General features: G+C 36.2%; 1 pseudogene; it reads right to left on the reverse strand.

Moving 5' to 3' along the window:
* Positions 1 to 11,228: 11,228 nt before the first annotated feature.
* LOC122138765 lies at positions 11,229 to 14,529 on the reverse strand (annotated as a pseudogene).

The raw sequence follows: 14,529 nt of genomic DNA on the forward strand, positions 1-14,529 counted from the left end.
CTGAAGCCAGATTGGTTGCTGTCAAGGAGGTTGTTCTGTGTGAGAAAGGTAGAGACTTGGTTGTATACCTCTTTTCATTTCAATTATACTGCTTCGTTATTATATCTGTAATTACCAATCGTAATTTGTATATTTTGTAAAGATTATCGCACTTTGTTTTAAAAAAAAAAAAAATTATGTTCTATTACTACTTTTTGTATGTTAGTAAATAAAATAAAATGTTATATATATATATTATATATTATATATATATATTATCTATAGATATATATATATATATATATATATCTACAAAAATAATCGTTTAGAAGCGCTCATCTTTAATTTTGCATGGTGGACCACTTCATCTTGGTTCACTGCGTTTTTAACCATTGATAAAAGATATATATCTACTATATACGCTATTACTATAATATGATTATAGTAATGTTAGTTATATAAGCAATATTAATAGGATTCTGCCAGGAATCAGAGCTAATAATGTCACTGGATGAAGTTTGTGGCAGCTCTGCACTGCAGTAAAACCACTGTGGTGTTGTGTATTAGAGAAGCTTTCAGAGCGCTGTGCTATCTCCCATTAAAAAGCTATGAGATGGAAGCACCAGGTATGAACCCAGATATCTGTACGAGCCGGAAAACTGGAATAGCGACAAGCAGCTTCTAGGGCATCTCGCCTACCGCAGGATCATGTAGGGGCATAGTAAGGGGTTATGATTGCGTGGCGAATTTCAATCACGCTCACAGAGTCCTGCAAGACACACACGCTCACACAATACGAGACGTCCCCAGCTCCCAAAACACAAACACACACTGACAGTTCCCAAAGAAGATCAGAAAGACTTGTCACTAAAGATTTTCTGAATTGATAAAACAGCCCTCGTATTAATTTTGAACAGGAATCCTTGTATATGCAGCTGAAGGGAGATTGAGATTCAATGAATCATTACAATCAAACGAGATCTTAAGATACAGTGACCAACAATTGGTTTGAGAATAAAAATGTGTGGATGTCATTTTATAGGATAAACAAACAAACAAAAATAAACAACAACAACAATAAAAATTAATTATTTGAAGAAAACATGGTTTACTTCCGCTTCAAAACATGAAAATGTATTTGTGCATCATCTACACTCTGCTTTTATATTTTATTTTATTTTATTTTATTTTATTTTTATTTTTATTTTTATTTATTTTTATGCAATTATTGCATTTTGTATAAAATGTTAGCTTGCACTGTATATTTGCCAAATGAAATCCAATACTTATTTCTACTCATTTTGGGTGCTGCTGATTCCAAAAAAATAGTGCCTGTTTTGTTGGAGAACATCATACTTTTCACAAAATATGAAGCTGCCATAGCCATTTGTAATGTGAAAAATCTTTGCATTTTCCAGTAACAGAGCGGAAACATACAAATACATGATTTCTGTCTTCCTCTGAGCCACATTACAACTATATTTTTTCACCTCTCAGCTACTCAATGTATTAATCATTCTGAAGACATTATTTTTATGCCTAATCCAACTTTTTCCACCTCCTTTTCAGATTTATATGTCCCTTATATAAAGCGAAAATTATTTTTTAGTGAAAATTTTTGCTTTTTATTGATATTTTTTCCATAAATTTGAAAATATTGATTTTCAACTTACAGACCAAGCTTTTGCTTTTTATTTGTTCATTTAATTTTAATTTGTCACACTGCAGGACTATTAAAGAAGATTGAACATTAAACAGAAAATGGTTACAAACTTCAACCTGCCATAGCATACAAAAACATATACTTTGCCTTATAATAATGCTCTAGATTAGTGTTTTCACGGGATGCTCGAGAATGGGGTGCTGGGCACGCCTCGATACGGAATCCACTGATTATAATCAGATTCGTGTACTGATGCCGCAACGCTAAGGTACTCTTACCTTTAATGTTCATGCCTGGTATTACTTAGTGTAAGCAGTACCAGAAAGCAAGGGGCTGTGCCAGTTTGCACGCCAGCCCCGCACTCTAAGAGGCCTCGCCTCCTGGCCTGCATTTCTTATGTGCTTATGTAATTTTTATTACCGTTTTTTCAATTGTTTTGTCCTTTGAAAGACTACAATACATAGCTGACAGTATAAGACTCTCCAGTAAAAATGCTGGTCTAGGCCTCCATCTCGCCCCGACTTTTTACTTCCCACGGGTCGCAAGGCTAATGGCCACTTTTCACGCGTCAGCTCGCGACGGGTTACCGTAGCATCAGGCTTCATTTTAGGCTTCTCCTTGTTTTATATATTTTGCATCTATCGTCCATCAAAACTGCCACGCCGAAGGAAACAACACGCAGTCAAGCGAACGTTTTATCGTTTGCCGTCCCGCAGCAGTAGCAGCTTTGTATTTCAAGGTTTCAGCGCTTCGAAGTCGCACCAATAGGCTTAAGCCAGCGCAATGTAATGGCGCAATGCACGCTTATCAGCGAAATAGGAAGGAGATATTTGAATTATTTAGCGGTTAACGATGCGGGTTTACCTATTGAGCAAAAATGACAGCATATCCACTGAAAAAAATGCAAGTGATTGTACTGGTGTCTCCATGTCCTTCAGAGCGCTCTTAAGCTTCCCACTCTATGCACAAACTAGTGGTAAGCGCAATTTATAAATACATCTATCTAGGTTTCACGTGTAAACATCTTGAACTGTTTTTATATCTAGGCTATAGTTTTTTTTAGGCACGTCTTGATGATTGAGAGGCTAAATTGATCAAACAGAGGCTCATAACTGTCTGCCGTGGCCCTGGTTGTTAAATGTTTTTAAAATAAAACTAATACCGTGTGGTACAGAAAGTTTCAGACCCCCTTAAATTTTTCACTCTTTGTTATATTGCAGGCATCCTTTGCTAAAATCATGGTTAAGTTCTTTTTTTTTTCTCATTATGTACACACAGTACCCCATATTGACAGAAAAACACAGAAGTGACATTTTGCAGATTTAGGACAAAAGAAAAACTGAAATCTCACATGGTCCGAAGTATTCAGACCCTTTGCTGTGACACTAATATATTACTCAGGTGCTGTCCATTCTTCTGATCATCCTTGCAGATGGTTCTACACCTTCATTTGAGTCCAGCTGTGGTTTTGATTACACTGTATTTGACTTGATTAGGAAGCCACCCCTGTCCCCCTATATAAGACCTTACAGCTCAACAGTGCATGTCAGAGCAATGAGAATCATGAGGTCCAAGGAACTGCCTGAAGAGCTTCAGAGACAGAATTGGGGCAGAGGCACAGATCTGGCCAAGGTTACAAAAAAAATTCTGCTGCACTTAATGTTCCTAAATGCACAGTGGCCTCCATATCCGTAAATGAAAGACGTTTGGGGATGACCAAACCCTTCCTCGCAGAGATGCAGTCGGGAAGATGGGAGAACGTTTAGACATTCACCACATGCAGCTCTCCACCATCGGGGCTTTATTGCGAGTGGCCCGACGGAGCCTCTCCTCAGTGCAAGACACTGAAAAAACCCTTAAGGACTCCAAGATGTACGAAATAAATTCTCTGTCCTGATAGACCAAGATGAAACTTTTGGCCTTAATTCTAAGCTTTATGTGTGGAGAAAACAGCCTGGCTCTCACCTGTCCAATACAGCAAATGGCTGCAATATAACAGAGTGAAAAATTTAAGGGGGTCTGAATACTTTCCGTACCACTATATATATATAGTATTATATGTCAGCTGTGGACCCGGGCGGTCGAGGTCCTGAGTCTATCTCGGGCTAGGTCTAAGACTGTTGAGGCCCCGTGCAGGCTCTAGTCTGGTCTGCCTTCAGTGTCCAACGGCGCCCGTCATGTCATAATTAATCGAGATGGCCAGTCAATCAAAGAATGCAGGTCTTACTGTCACTCTGGTGGGGGGGGGGTCACAACGTAACTCAGAAGTTTGTTTGGAAAGTTGTAGTACTGTAACTAGAATACTGTTATATGACATAGAATGTTTAGCGACCAATAGTAAATAATGCATCTACTGATGTTAAACCTACGCAACTTTTTTTAATGAAATTTTCTCCATTTTTGAATTGAAAATATGTGATCATGATTCGATTAACTCAATAATTAATGTGACAAGAGCCGTTTTGCGTTTTTCGACTATTAGACATACGAATCAGAGTAAGTGTGCACATTTTAAAATAATAATAGTTTTTCAAATAGTGTAAACTGATTACTACTTTCATATGAAGAGTTTTCAGATGCAAAATCCTCTGTACCGTCAAAAAATTTCTTGCTAAATTTAGCATTTTTATCAGGCTCTCCATGGGTAATTCAGTAATTTCACTTTAAATGGCAATTAATAGTTTATTTTCTTTCCTATTAAAGTAAAGTAACTGAACATAAAGCATAATAGAAGCATAGGAACATAATCACTTTAGAAGAAAATGTTGGGCGGGTGGGATGACACCTCAGAGCCGTTTTGCATCTGAACTCTTCATATATACCTTGTTCCTACAAACGTAGACAAACTTAGTTTCGCATTTATTATTTACTTTTTAACTTGCTTTATTATTATTATATTATTAGTTATTTATCATAATTATTATTATGCAGTAGAGATCCTTATGAGCGTGTGCGTGACCGTGATTATCGTCGCGCAAGCATGTCAGTGAGCACAGCATCACACTCAATCATGATGCATGTAAAGTTTTGTTCGTTACTAATAGCGAATCCCACCACCCCCACCACCACCGACACACATCACACACCACATGAAATTGAAGAGGGCCTCACACGTCAACTTCGCACATGGCCTCAATTCCCCTATATAATTGGCCCTGAGTGTTAGCCCTAGTTTACACCAATACTTTCCACTTCTAAACGACTCATTTTTCCATAGCTTTAGCGCAGCGGCCATAGTTTCCCGTTTAAAACATAGCAAACATTTAGACCATGATAAAGCACAATATGTTTTTTCTTGTTTTAGAAAAAATTTATGTGAATGCCTTTTGTTTGCTGATAGGCCTGCGTTGGTGTTAAATGCCAAATTTCAAAGATTCAACTCCTGAAAAAAATAGCCTTATTTATATTCTCCACATGCCTTTTTTGCTCCTTGGTTACTAATGATAGTGGATATTGTCAAGTCCAAGTCAAATCAAAGTATGTCATGCATGTTATGTGGGAGTCAATGACATTTTTTTTTTTTTTCATTTATGTAAATATTTGTGGGCTGTTATATTGTGAGTTATAATTGGGTTTATGTTTTCATTTCAGTGTGGACATATTAACGTGATTATGAATGACTTATTACTGTGGTTTTACGCGTTGCAATTGCAATCGTGCTGCGTAACATAAAACCATGTCCCCGCATTTGTGATCATAGAAAAGACAAAACAACAAGCGCTACTCTACACTAGCGGTTTGCGTTTTAACCTCAGGTTTGTGGCTGAATATAATGATCATCAATAATTATGGTGACAACTAGGCTATATCAGGGAAAAGCAGAAAAAGAAGCCTCCCTGCAAAGAGACATCACCCTCACAATGAGTCCCTTCACTGGTTTTTGGCAAGTCTCTCCCGGTTCGTTGTGTGTCTTTATGAAACGTCCCAGTTCCATTATTTTGATTTGCCATCAACATTCTGATGGTGTAATCTAGATATTGCCCCTGCTTGACTATATCCCGCCTCTTACGAAGTCTGTCAGATGACCCAACAACACTGTGCAGAGACCCCTTGAGAGGATTTCGAATGAAGCTGACTCTGAATAAACATACAAAACTTGAGTAAACGTGTCTTTGCATTGTCAGCAACATGATCAAACACCATGTAACCCTTGCTTTAATTTGGTTCATTGTTTCTGTATATATTTCATTGTTTCTGAACCCTACTTTAACTGTCATGATTGTTATAGCCTAATTTTAGAAACTTTTCCTGCATATGGACACGTTGCTTTGGGCACATTTACACCTGGTTTAACAGAACTCTTATTTGTAATGTAAAAACATTCATTTTCTGTAAAGCTGCTTTGAAAGAATGTGTATATTAAAAAGTGCTACACAAATAAATGTTAATTGAACAAAACTTGATGCATCATTGTTTTTCTCCTCTCCAGATCAGTAGGGAACCCATACATTTCGACACTCCCTTTCTGTGAGTGGACTGGAGCACTTACACCAGCAGCAAAGCAAATCTATAGTGGAAGACTGGTTCAAGGACAACATGCATATAGTTTGTTAGAAATGTTCTAAATCGCTGCTTGTAAATAAGTGCATAAACAAAATTTACATCCCTAAAATGTATTATTAATTAATCGTAAAACATGTGTTAAAGTTGTTTTTAAATTGGATTAGACTACAAATCATAGTTTTTATATAGCTATTAATAAGCGAACGCTCAGTTAAACACTAACAAGTGTTTCCCTTTGCTCCAAACGACAAAACTGTTACTGGAATTCCATCATTTATCCTCACCAATCCATTCCCAGGAAAGCAGGCGGGTGAAATCCATGCCATTTCAATTAAAGCCAACAAAAATGATTAATCTATTTCCTCGCCACCCCACTGTTTTTATAGTTAACTACTTTAAAACCGTAAACTTATAAAAAGACACTTTAACTGAATAAAATCTAGACTATATAAAATAAAATCTATTTTTATTTCAGCTGCTTACCAAAGCAACATTTCTCATTTTCATTTAGTTTAACTTTATGTACTATTAACTTAAAAAATGTTAAATAAAACATAATTAATATATTACATACAGTAGAATACAGGTAAAAAAAATAAAAAAAATAATAATAATAAAGTTTGACAAAAAACGCAAAACAAAATTTTGGTTAAAAAAATACAAATAAAGTTGGAATAGTAAAAAAAAATAAATATAAAAATATTTAAAAAAAAGTGTAACCTTTAAATAATGTTCTTGTCACCCCCTGTGGATTCATTACCTTGTGTTTTTTCCCTCCATGTGTTCCATCCACATGTGCTTCAGTATGACCTAGGTTCTGTTTTCCCTTGATTATGTCATTTATGTTCAGGTGTTGTGTCAGTCATTATCCTCATTAACGTTTTCCCTTATAAGTTGTACTCTGTTCAGTCTTGGTTGTCCGGTATTGAGTTTACTTTGATGTGTATGTGTGTTCATACCCTCTCTGTGGAGTACCCTCTTTGTGGATTATTAAAGACTTTATTTCATCTTCGTTCTCTCGATTGTTCCCTCGTGCACCAGATTGTGACAGAATACCGTCTCCTCGCTCTCCTCCTCCCCTCCCCTCGCCACCTAGAACAGTTACCTCTGTTTGTCAACCCTACCGTTTTCTTTCCGGTTTTTCCTCAGTTTTTTTCTTTCCATAGTGTTTCATGGATCCCCTCTTCGCCCGAATTTCGCCTTTCCTCCTACCGGAGCAGGAAGGACGATCTCTCGAGGACCATACCAGACAGTTCCTGTTGCCAGCTCACATCACCAGCTACCCCAGATGATGCGCTCTGTGCTTTCTATGAGGCGAGCCTGAACGCCGAGAGTGCAGAGTGTTTGTCGTCCCGAAGATGGTCCTCGGGAGGAATTCACCACATTCGTGGAGTGGACTCTGGCGAGAAACGGGTCACCTCTCACCGGCTGCCCTATGAGGGATCTTGCAAGGTCCACTCCGGACCCAGAGCCCAGCCCACCATCTCCCCGATGTGTGGAGCGCATGCCCGAGCCCACCGCTGACCGAGAGCCAGCCCCCACCGTGAACGACGAGCCATCGCCACATAGAGCGTCAGATCTGAGGAGCGCCGTGGAGCCAGACGCCATGACGTCAGTCCCGGTGTGGTGAGCCGGCAACACCGCCTGCCGCGAGGGAGAAAGCCGGAACCGGGAAGTTGAACTGCCCCCTCTGCCCCCTCTCTCCTCTCCCCTCTCCGTCGTCTCCGCTGGTCCCATCCAAGCCCTCATTCATCCTTGGTTTCCTCGTCCAGCCCTGATCTACAGATATTGCATGCTCCGATGAAAGATGACGATTCATTATAGTTGGGAGGAATACTGATGATCACTGATGCACAGCTATTCTTCACCCGTTTTCATTGTTTCAGATGATTAATTTGGCACTTATTCATGATAAATACGGGCTGAAGAAGTATTGGGAAGAGAAGATCGAAAGCCACATTCAGAAGATGGGAAATGAAGACTCGAGAATGAAGAACAGCGCTTTATCCAAGTGTGTATCACAGAGAATCAGATCTCTTCTTTGATAATTGCTGCTACAGAATAACTTCATCCAATGTGTTGCTTTTCTTTCCATTTGTCACTTTTCAAGCTAATTTTCTTGGGTGGTAATTGCAAGGAAAGATTAGGTCGCGAATGAACTGAAATGAAAAGATAATATTGATAAATGACCTTGAGTCACAAAAGCCAACTTGCTGGAATGAAAAACTCATAATTGTTTTTTCTGACCTAGTTTAGGATCCATAAACAGTTTCTGGCTTTTGGGAAATGAAAAGCATCACAATGAAAGTCATCAAATCCAGACAGGCTTCTGTTGTTTTTTTTGCTGCCCTCTAGTGTTTCCTTCAGGAAGGTCATGTGGATTAGCACATACACTGGTACAAATCTCCAGGCTTTGGAGCTCGTTTAAATCAAAGGCAGTGTGTGTTGCAGTAGAAACAGCTTTAGACACAAGGACAGCTTTCTGAGTGTGTAATGAATACATTGTTCATACAGATGAACCGCACCAGGCTTCATAGCAAATCCAAGGGTTTATTAATACTCAGATCCAAATCTGAGCAATGTTGGAGAAGTTACTTTGAACCGGGCTACATGTAAATCAGAATTTACAGTAGTGTCAAAAGTAGATTATTATAGAAGTGGCTAATAAAAAATGAACTAAAATGGTTTTGTTATTATGCAACCTATTTGAAAATATTAAATTCTATTCTGCAATATTGCATTATAAAATTTTGTTTATTTTTATGAAACATTTCAAAAGATTAACCAGGTAATTTTACATAACATAACTTCTAGTTATTTAGTTATAAATTATATTAAATACGTTATAAAATATTAATATAAAAATATACATAAAATTAATCAATATAAATATCAAATACACACTTCACATCAGACATCATTCTAATATGCTGATTTGCTGTAAGAAAAAAAAATATCATCAATGTTGAAAACTTAATTACTTCATATTTTTGTAAAAACCATGATGCTACGTTTTATTTTTTATTTTTTTCTCAGCACGGATGCATTCAATTGATCAAAAAATACATTTATAATGTTATACTGTATAATATTTCTATTTGAAATACACATTCTTCCATTTCCACACAAAAATATTAAGCACAAAATAAAAAAAATAAAAAAATAGTTTTTAGCATTGATAATAATGAGAACCATGTATTTTTAATACTCCACCAAAAAAAACTAAAAAAAAACAATCAAAAAATAATAAAATATAAAACACTTATTAAGAATAATAAAACAATGAAAACTGGAGTAATGATGCTGAAAATTCAGCTTTGATCACAGAAATATATTGCATTTTATAAAATATTCACAAAGAAAACAGTAAAATCACAATATTTTACAATTTTACTTTTTTTTCTGTATTTTTGATCAAAAGGAAAGTCATGTGTGGGGAAGTCGTGGCCTAATGGTTAGAGAGTTTGACTCTTAACCCTAAGGTTGTGGGTTTGAGTCTTGGGCCGGCAATACCACGACTGAGGTGCCCTTGAGCAAGGCACCGAACCCCCAACTGCTCCCCGGACACCGCAGCATAAATGGCTGCCCACTTCTACAGGTGTGTGTGTGTGTGTGTGTGTGTGTGTGTGTTCTCTGCTGTGTGTGTGCACTTTGGATGGGTTAAATGCAGAGCACGAATTCTGAGTATGGGTCACCATACTTGGCTGTACGTCACATCACTTTTTATTATTATTATTATTATTATTAAAGCCTTGTTGAGCAAAGGAGACTTGTTTCAAAAACCTTAAAAACATATTTTTTATTCCAAACTTTTGAATGGTAATTTAGATTTCAAATTAATTAGTGAATGTTTAACTGTTCATAAAAATGAAATATATTTGCTGAGATCCAAACTCTCCAAAATCACTTGTATCATCATTAAGAAGAGTTTTGTGTATGTAGGACCTTCTTAACCTGTGGCAACAAATGACTGTGTTACAGTAAAGTCTATGTGTGCATACAGCAATAAATCCTCAATGTTTTCTTTCAGGTTACGTGAGAAGTGGGTCCAGAGGCTTCAGTTTTTGTCGGAACCAGCATGTGATCGAGAGCATGAGAGAGCAACAAATAAGAAGAGCTCAGAGGGTTCAAGGGATTTTAAGAGTTTAGACGGCTTGAATTATTTTAAACCAAAAGCACTTCTCTAATGCACTTCACAAGAATCCAAAGTATGAAAGTCTAAATATTTAACTTAAACAACCTTAAATATTTTACAGAAAGAAGCTGTGGGAGAGAAAAACGCTGTTGCAGACATACACCATTAAACTCAATCTGATCCTGCAATCAAGCATCTGTCTTTCATATAAGGCTCTTTGTGTTACATAGAATAGAGTCTTGTTTTTAATAAAAGCTAAATATCATACATTTACTGTGTGGACTTTTAATGCTTTATGCTTTTTCTGAGAATAGAATAGAATAGAATAGAATAGAATAGAATAGAATAGAATAGAATAGAATAGAATAGAATAGAATGAGCTTTTATTGCCAGGCATGTTTACACATACAAGGAATTTGTTTTCATGACAGAAGCTTCCACAGTGTAACAGAATGACAGAACAGAAAAAAAATAGAACAAGTAAATAAGAAATAAAAATATACAAATTGACAATTGTATGTACAGATATATAAACAATAGACAGTTATATGTACAACTGAGAAAAACACTATTCATAATTTGTCATGGTTACTCACTTTCTGTTCAACTCTGTTTTACGACATTTCCCTCTTTAAGAATAGCCTAATAGTTTGCTCTTTTGCCATCATATGAGACATGATGTCATAAATCCTTTGCACCACATGGGGCAAACACATGTAGGTTCTCAGTATTTTAGACTTAGCAAGCTCAATAATAACAATATGAATAAACTACTCACACTATTTATACTACAAAAGACGTGCAGAATTAATACTGCTCACACTGATCCAGAATCAGGTCACTTTTATAGCATTTTATAGTACAGAAAGTTTTATAAGAGAACATTTTCACATTAATTTTATTTTCATTTGCATTTATGATAAGGCATTTGGCAGTAAAAGTATTTGGAATCTTAAAATATTTATCTGACATTTAATTTAACAAGTGTCTCCTGGTCACTTTCCTGTCATGATGAAAAGGAGGAAGTTGTTTTGTTGCAGCGTTTTCTTAGTAATTTCCTCCAAATTTGTGTCCTCATTTTAAATAAAAAAAAATTCAAATTACAAGTGAATTAAAGGTTCAATGAATATTACAATAATGATAAAAATTTTACTTTTTGCATTTTATATTTAAAACAATGTTTATACATCATGGGCTTTGCTTTTGAGTTATCAACTCCATAACTCCATAACAATAAAGTAGAAAAACAACAAAATGACTAAATCACTCTGATAAGGGAGAGTTTTTGTTATATTCACAATTGCAACCTTTAAATTACATTTTTAATTTTTCTTCATGAATTCAACATAGAAATCACATGCCATTATTACTGAAATATTACAAGCTTTTTCTAAGCTGATAGCAACCAAAAAAGTTAATCAAGCATCAGTATTTCATCATTGTGATGTTAAGCTTTGATGATAGTTCACATATCACCAGTCACTGAAAATACATCAACAACACAGAGAGAAACACACAGGAATGATGAATAAGAGTTAGATGACTTGCTGACTTGGAGTTGATGAATTTAGAAAGGAAATAATTAGAACATTATTAGAATAGAAATAAAAATCAATCAGAAAACTCAGTATAAATGAGTTGATATCTTCTTAACTACACTGGGTGCATTTGTTGTGACTGTGTGGATTGTGATGTTTGTGTTTCCTCCTCAGAGAAAAACTCTTTCAAAAACACGTCTTAGAGAAAGTTTAACGATGCTCTTAAAATCCTGCCCCATGAAAACATACAGAATGGGGTTCAGACAGCTGTTGAAATACGCCAAAGAGACGGCCAACGGATACACTGCCTCAGCCACCGAGGAACTGGATTTCTTTCCATACATTATTATCAAATCTATTATGTGATACGGCATCCAGCACAGAAAAAAGGCCACGATTACAGCAAACATGATGCGAAACGCTCGTCCAGAGTGAAAAATGACTCCTGCCTAACTTGCGTGCGATGAATCCGTAGCATGTTGTGATGCATATGAGAGGAACCAAAAAGCCAAACACAAATCTGATTATGCTAAACCTTCCAAACAATTTAAAATGGTATTCATCAAGTTGATGATACAGGCAGTATGTTTCATTATTTTTTGTGTAAAACGTTGCTAACACCATGAAAGGCAGACTAAGAATTGAAGCCAGAATCCAAGCCGTTGCACAGGACAGTCGTGCGATGAACAAGCTGCGATGATTCTGAGCCCAAACCGGCGTGATCACCTGAACAAACCGATCCAGACTAATCAAGTTCAAGGTGAAAACACTGGCAAACATGGTGATGAACATAATGAAGGGGAGAATCTTGCACATTATGGATCCGTACGGCCAGTAGCCAAAAGCGCTCTTGGTTACGTAGTAAAGAGTGAGAAGGCAGCAGAAGAAGTCAGCAATCGCTAGATTGAGAAACCCTACTGTATTAACAGTCCTCTTCATCTTCAATCCAGCAACATACATGACAAATGCATTTCCAGGAACGCCGAGGATCAAGGTCAGGTAGTAGAAGACCAGAGAACTCACTCTCGTAAAATTCCTCAGCTCATCAAAACAATTCTGACTAACATCTTTGTAGACATTGTCAGAAACATAATCAGTACATGTCTGGTCCATTTTGCTTGAGTTGCTGCTGTCCATAGTCCTCTGCTTATCCTGTAAATATCATATATTATCAGCATCAAACATTTATTCATTCAATTAGCAGATTCTTTTATCCAAAGTGACTTACGAACAATGTTCCCTCTAAGCTGCGCAGTCGCGACAGAAGAAATAATGTGACAGATGCAAAAATTAATTGAGAAAACCATTTGACTGAATTCTAGTAAAAGCGAAATAATTGCAAGCCACTATAGAGTTGGTGTTGCTATAGAGTTAGAACCGGCGAATGCGGTTTACAGGTTTCATAGAAAGACAAGACATTTGCGCAAAATCAGTCACTGTAGAGATCGAATTCATTAATGGTTGCAGACGAAATAGCTCAACACAAGAGCCAACGCAAACACAATGACATGTGAAATAAAACGTCATCATGTTTTAAAGAAGAATGGCTTGATGAAGTGCTGGAAATAGCAGATGATGGACACAGAACAGTAACAAAACTCTTACACATTTACAGGTGTAGCAGTGTGCAAACTCTACTATACTTTTTAAATATTGTTTTAAATATTTATAAAAAATATATATATATTTTTAAATAAATTATAAGACATAAATAGTTGATCTCAAAAAGGGAATTCTGCTTCACTTTTTAAATATTAGCTATATATTAATTATATTACATTACATTACATTATTATAAAGAATTGAACTGTTCTGTGTGAGGGTTTTTAAAAAAATTATTTTTAATAGAATTTCTTGGTGGAACAGCACTGTAAAAAAAAATAATAATAAATGCTTTCTCAAGTAACCTAAAATGAGAGAACTCTAAAAAGAGTCAATCAAATATAAAAAGCACTTTAAAGTTAAAAGTTACACACTTTGTGTGTGTGTGTCCGCTGTACAGATATAAAGGTATAAAGAATGTTTTTGCTCAGGTTGCCAAAATGTCTGACCAATAGAGAAAAGTTTTGCTCAGCAAGAAAAAAATTTAGAAGGAACATTGCTTACATGTGTGGAAAATAAGCAATTTGGCAACTATTCAATATTATTAAACAATGAAAATTATTTTTAAACAAACATTAATTAATATGTTTAATTTAAATCATTAACTATGCAGTCACTTGTATGTCAATGATCATATGTTCATATGGTTTTAAATCACACTTGAGTTTTACAGATCAAATAATGCCTTACAAACTTGTACTCAACTCACCAGCTGCTCTGTGCTAACTAGTGGCACTTGCCACTGGTTACTACTTGAAGCAATTGTAAAGATGAAAGAACCTCAAAGAACCTCAGATACTTTGATCTCCTGAGAAACAGACAATACAAACATACACGGGCGTCTTCGAGACACCCCACAGAGTGGAGGTGCAGGAAACGCCTCTCTCACATATCAGTTATTTCTCATCCCCTTCCTTCCTCCTACCCATCCTCCCTTTACTTGGTTCACTCAGAATGGTCAATAGTATTATGTTCTACATGAATGCAAGTAATATTTACAGTCATGTTTGGTATCATTTGAATAGTCTCAGGGCGCGTGGTACAATGGTCTCAATCTTACAAAAATAGACTAAAAGATAATTCAGATCTTAAGAGTTAAGAGATATTTT

Source organism: Cyprinus carpio, chromosome B10 (genome assembly GCF_018340385.1).
Source record: "Cyprinus carpio isolate SPL01 chromosome B10, ASM1834038v1, whole genome shotgun sequence".
Lineage (NCBI taxonomy): Eukaryota > Metazoa > Chordata > Actinopteri > Cypriniformes > Cyprinidae > Cyprinus > Cyprinus carpio.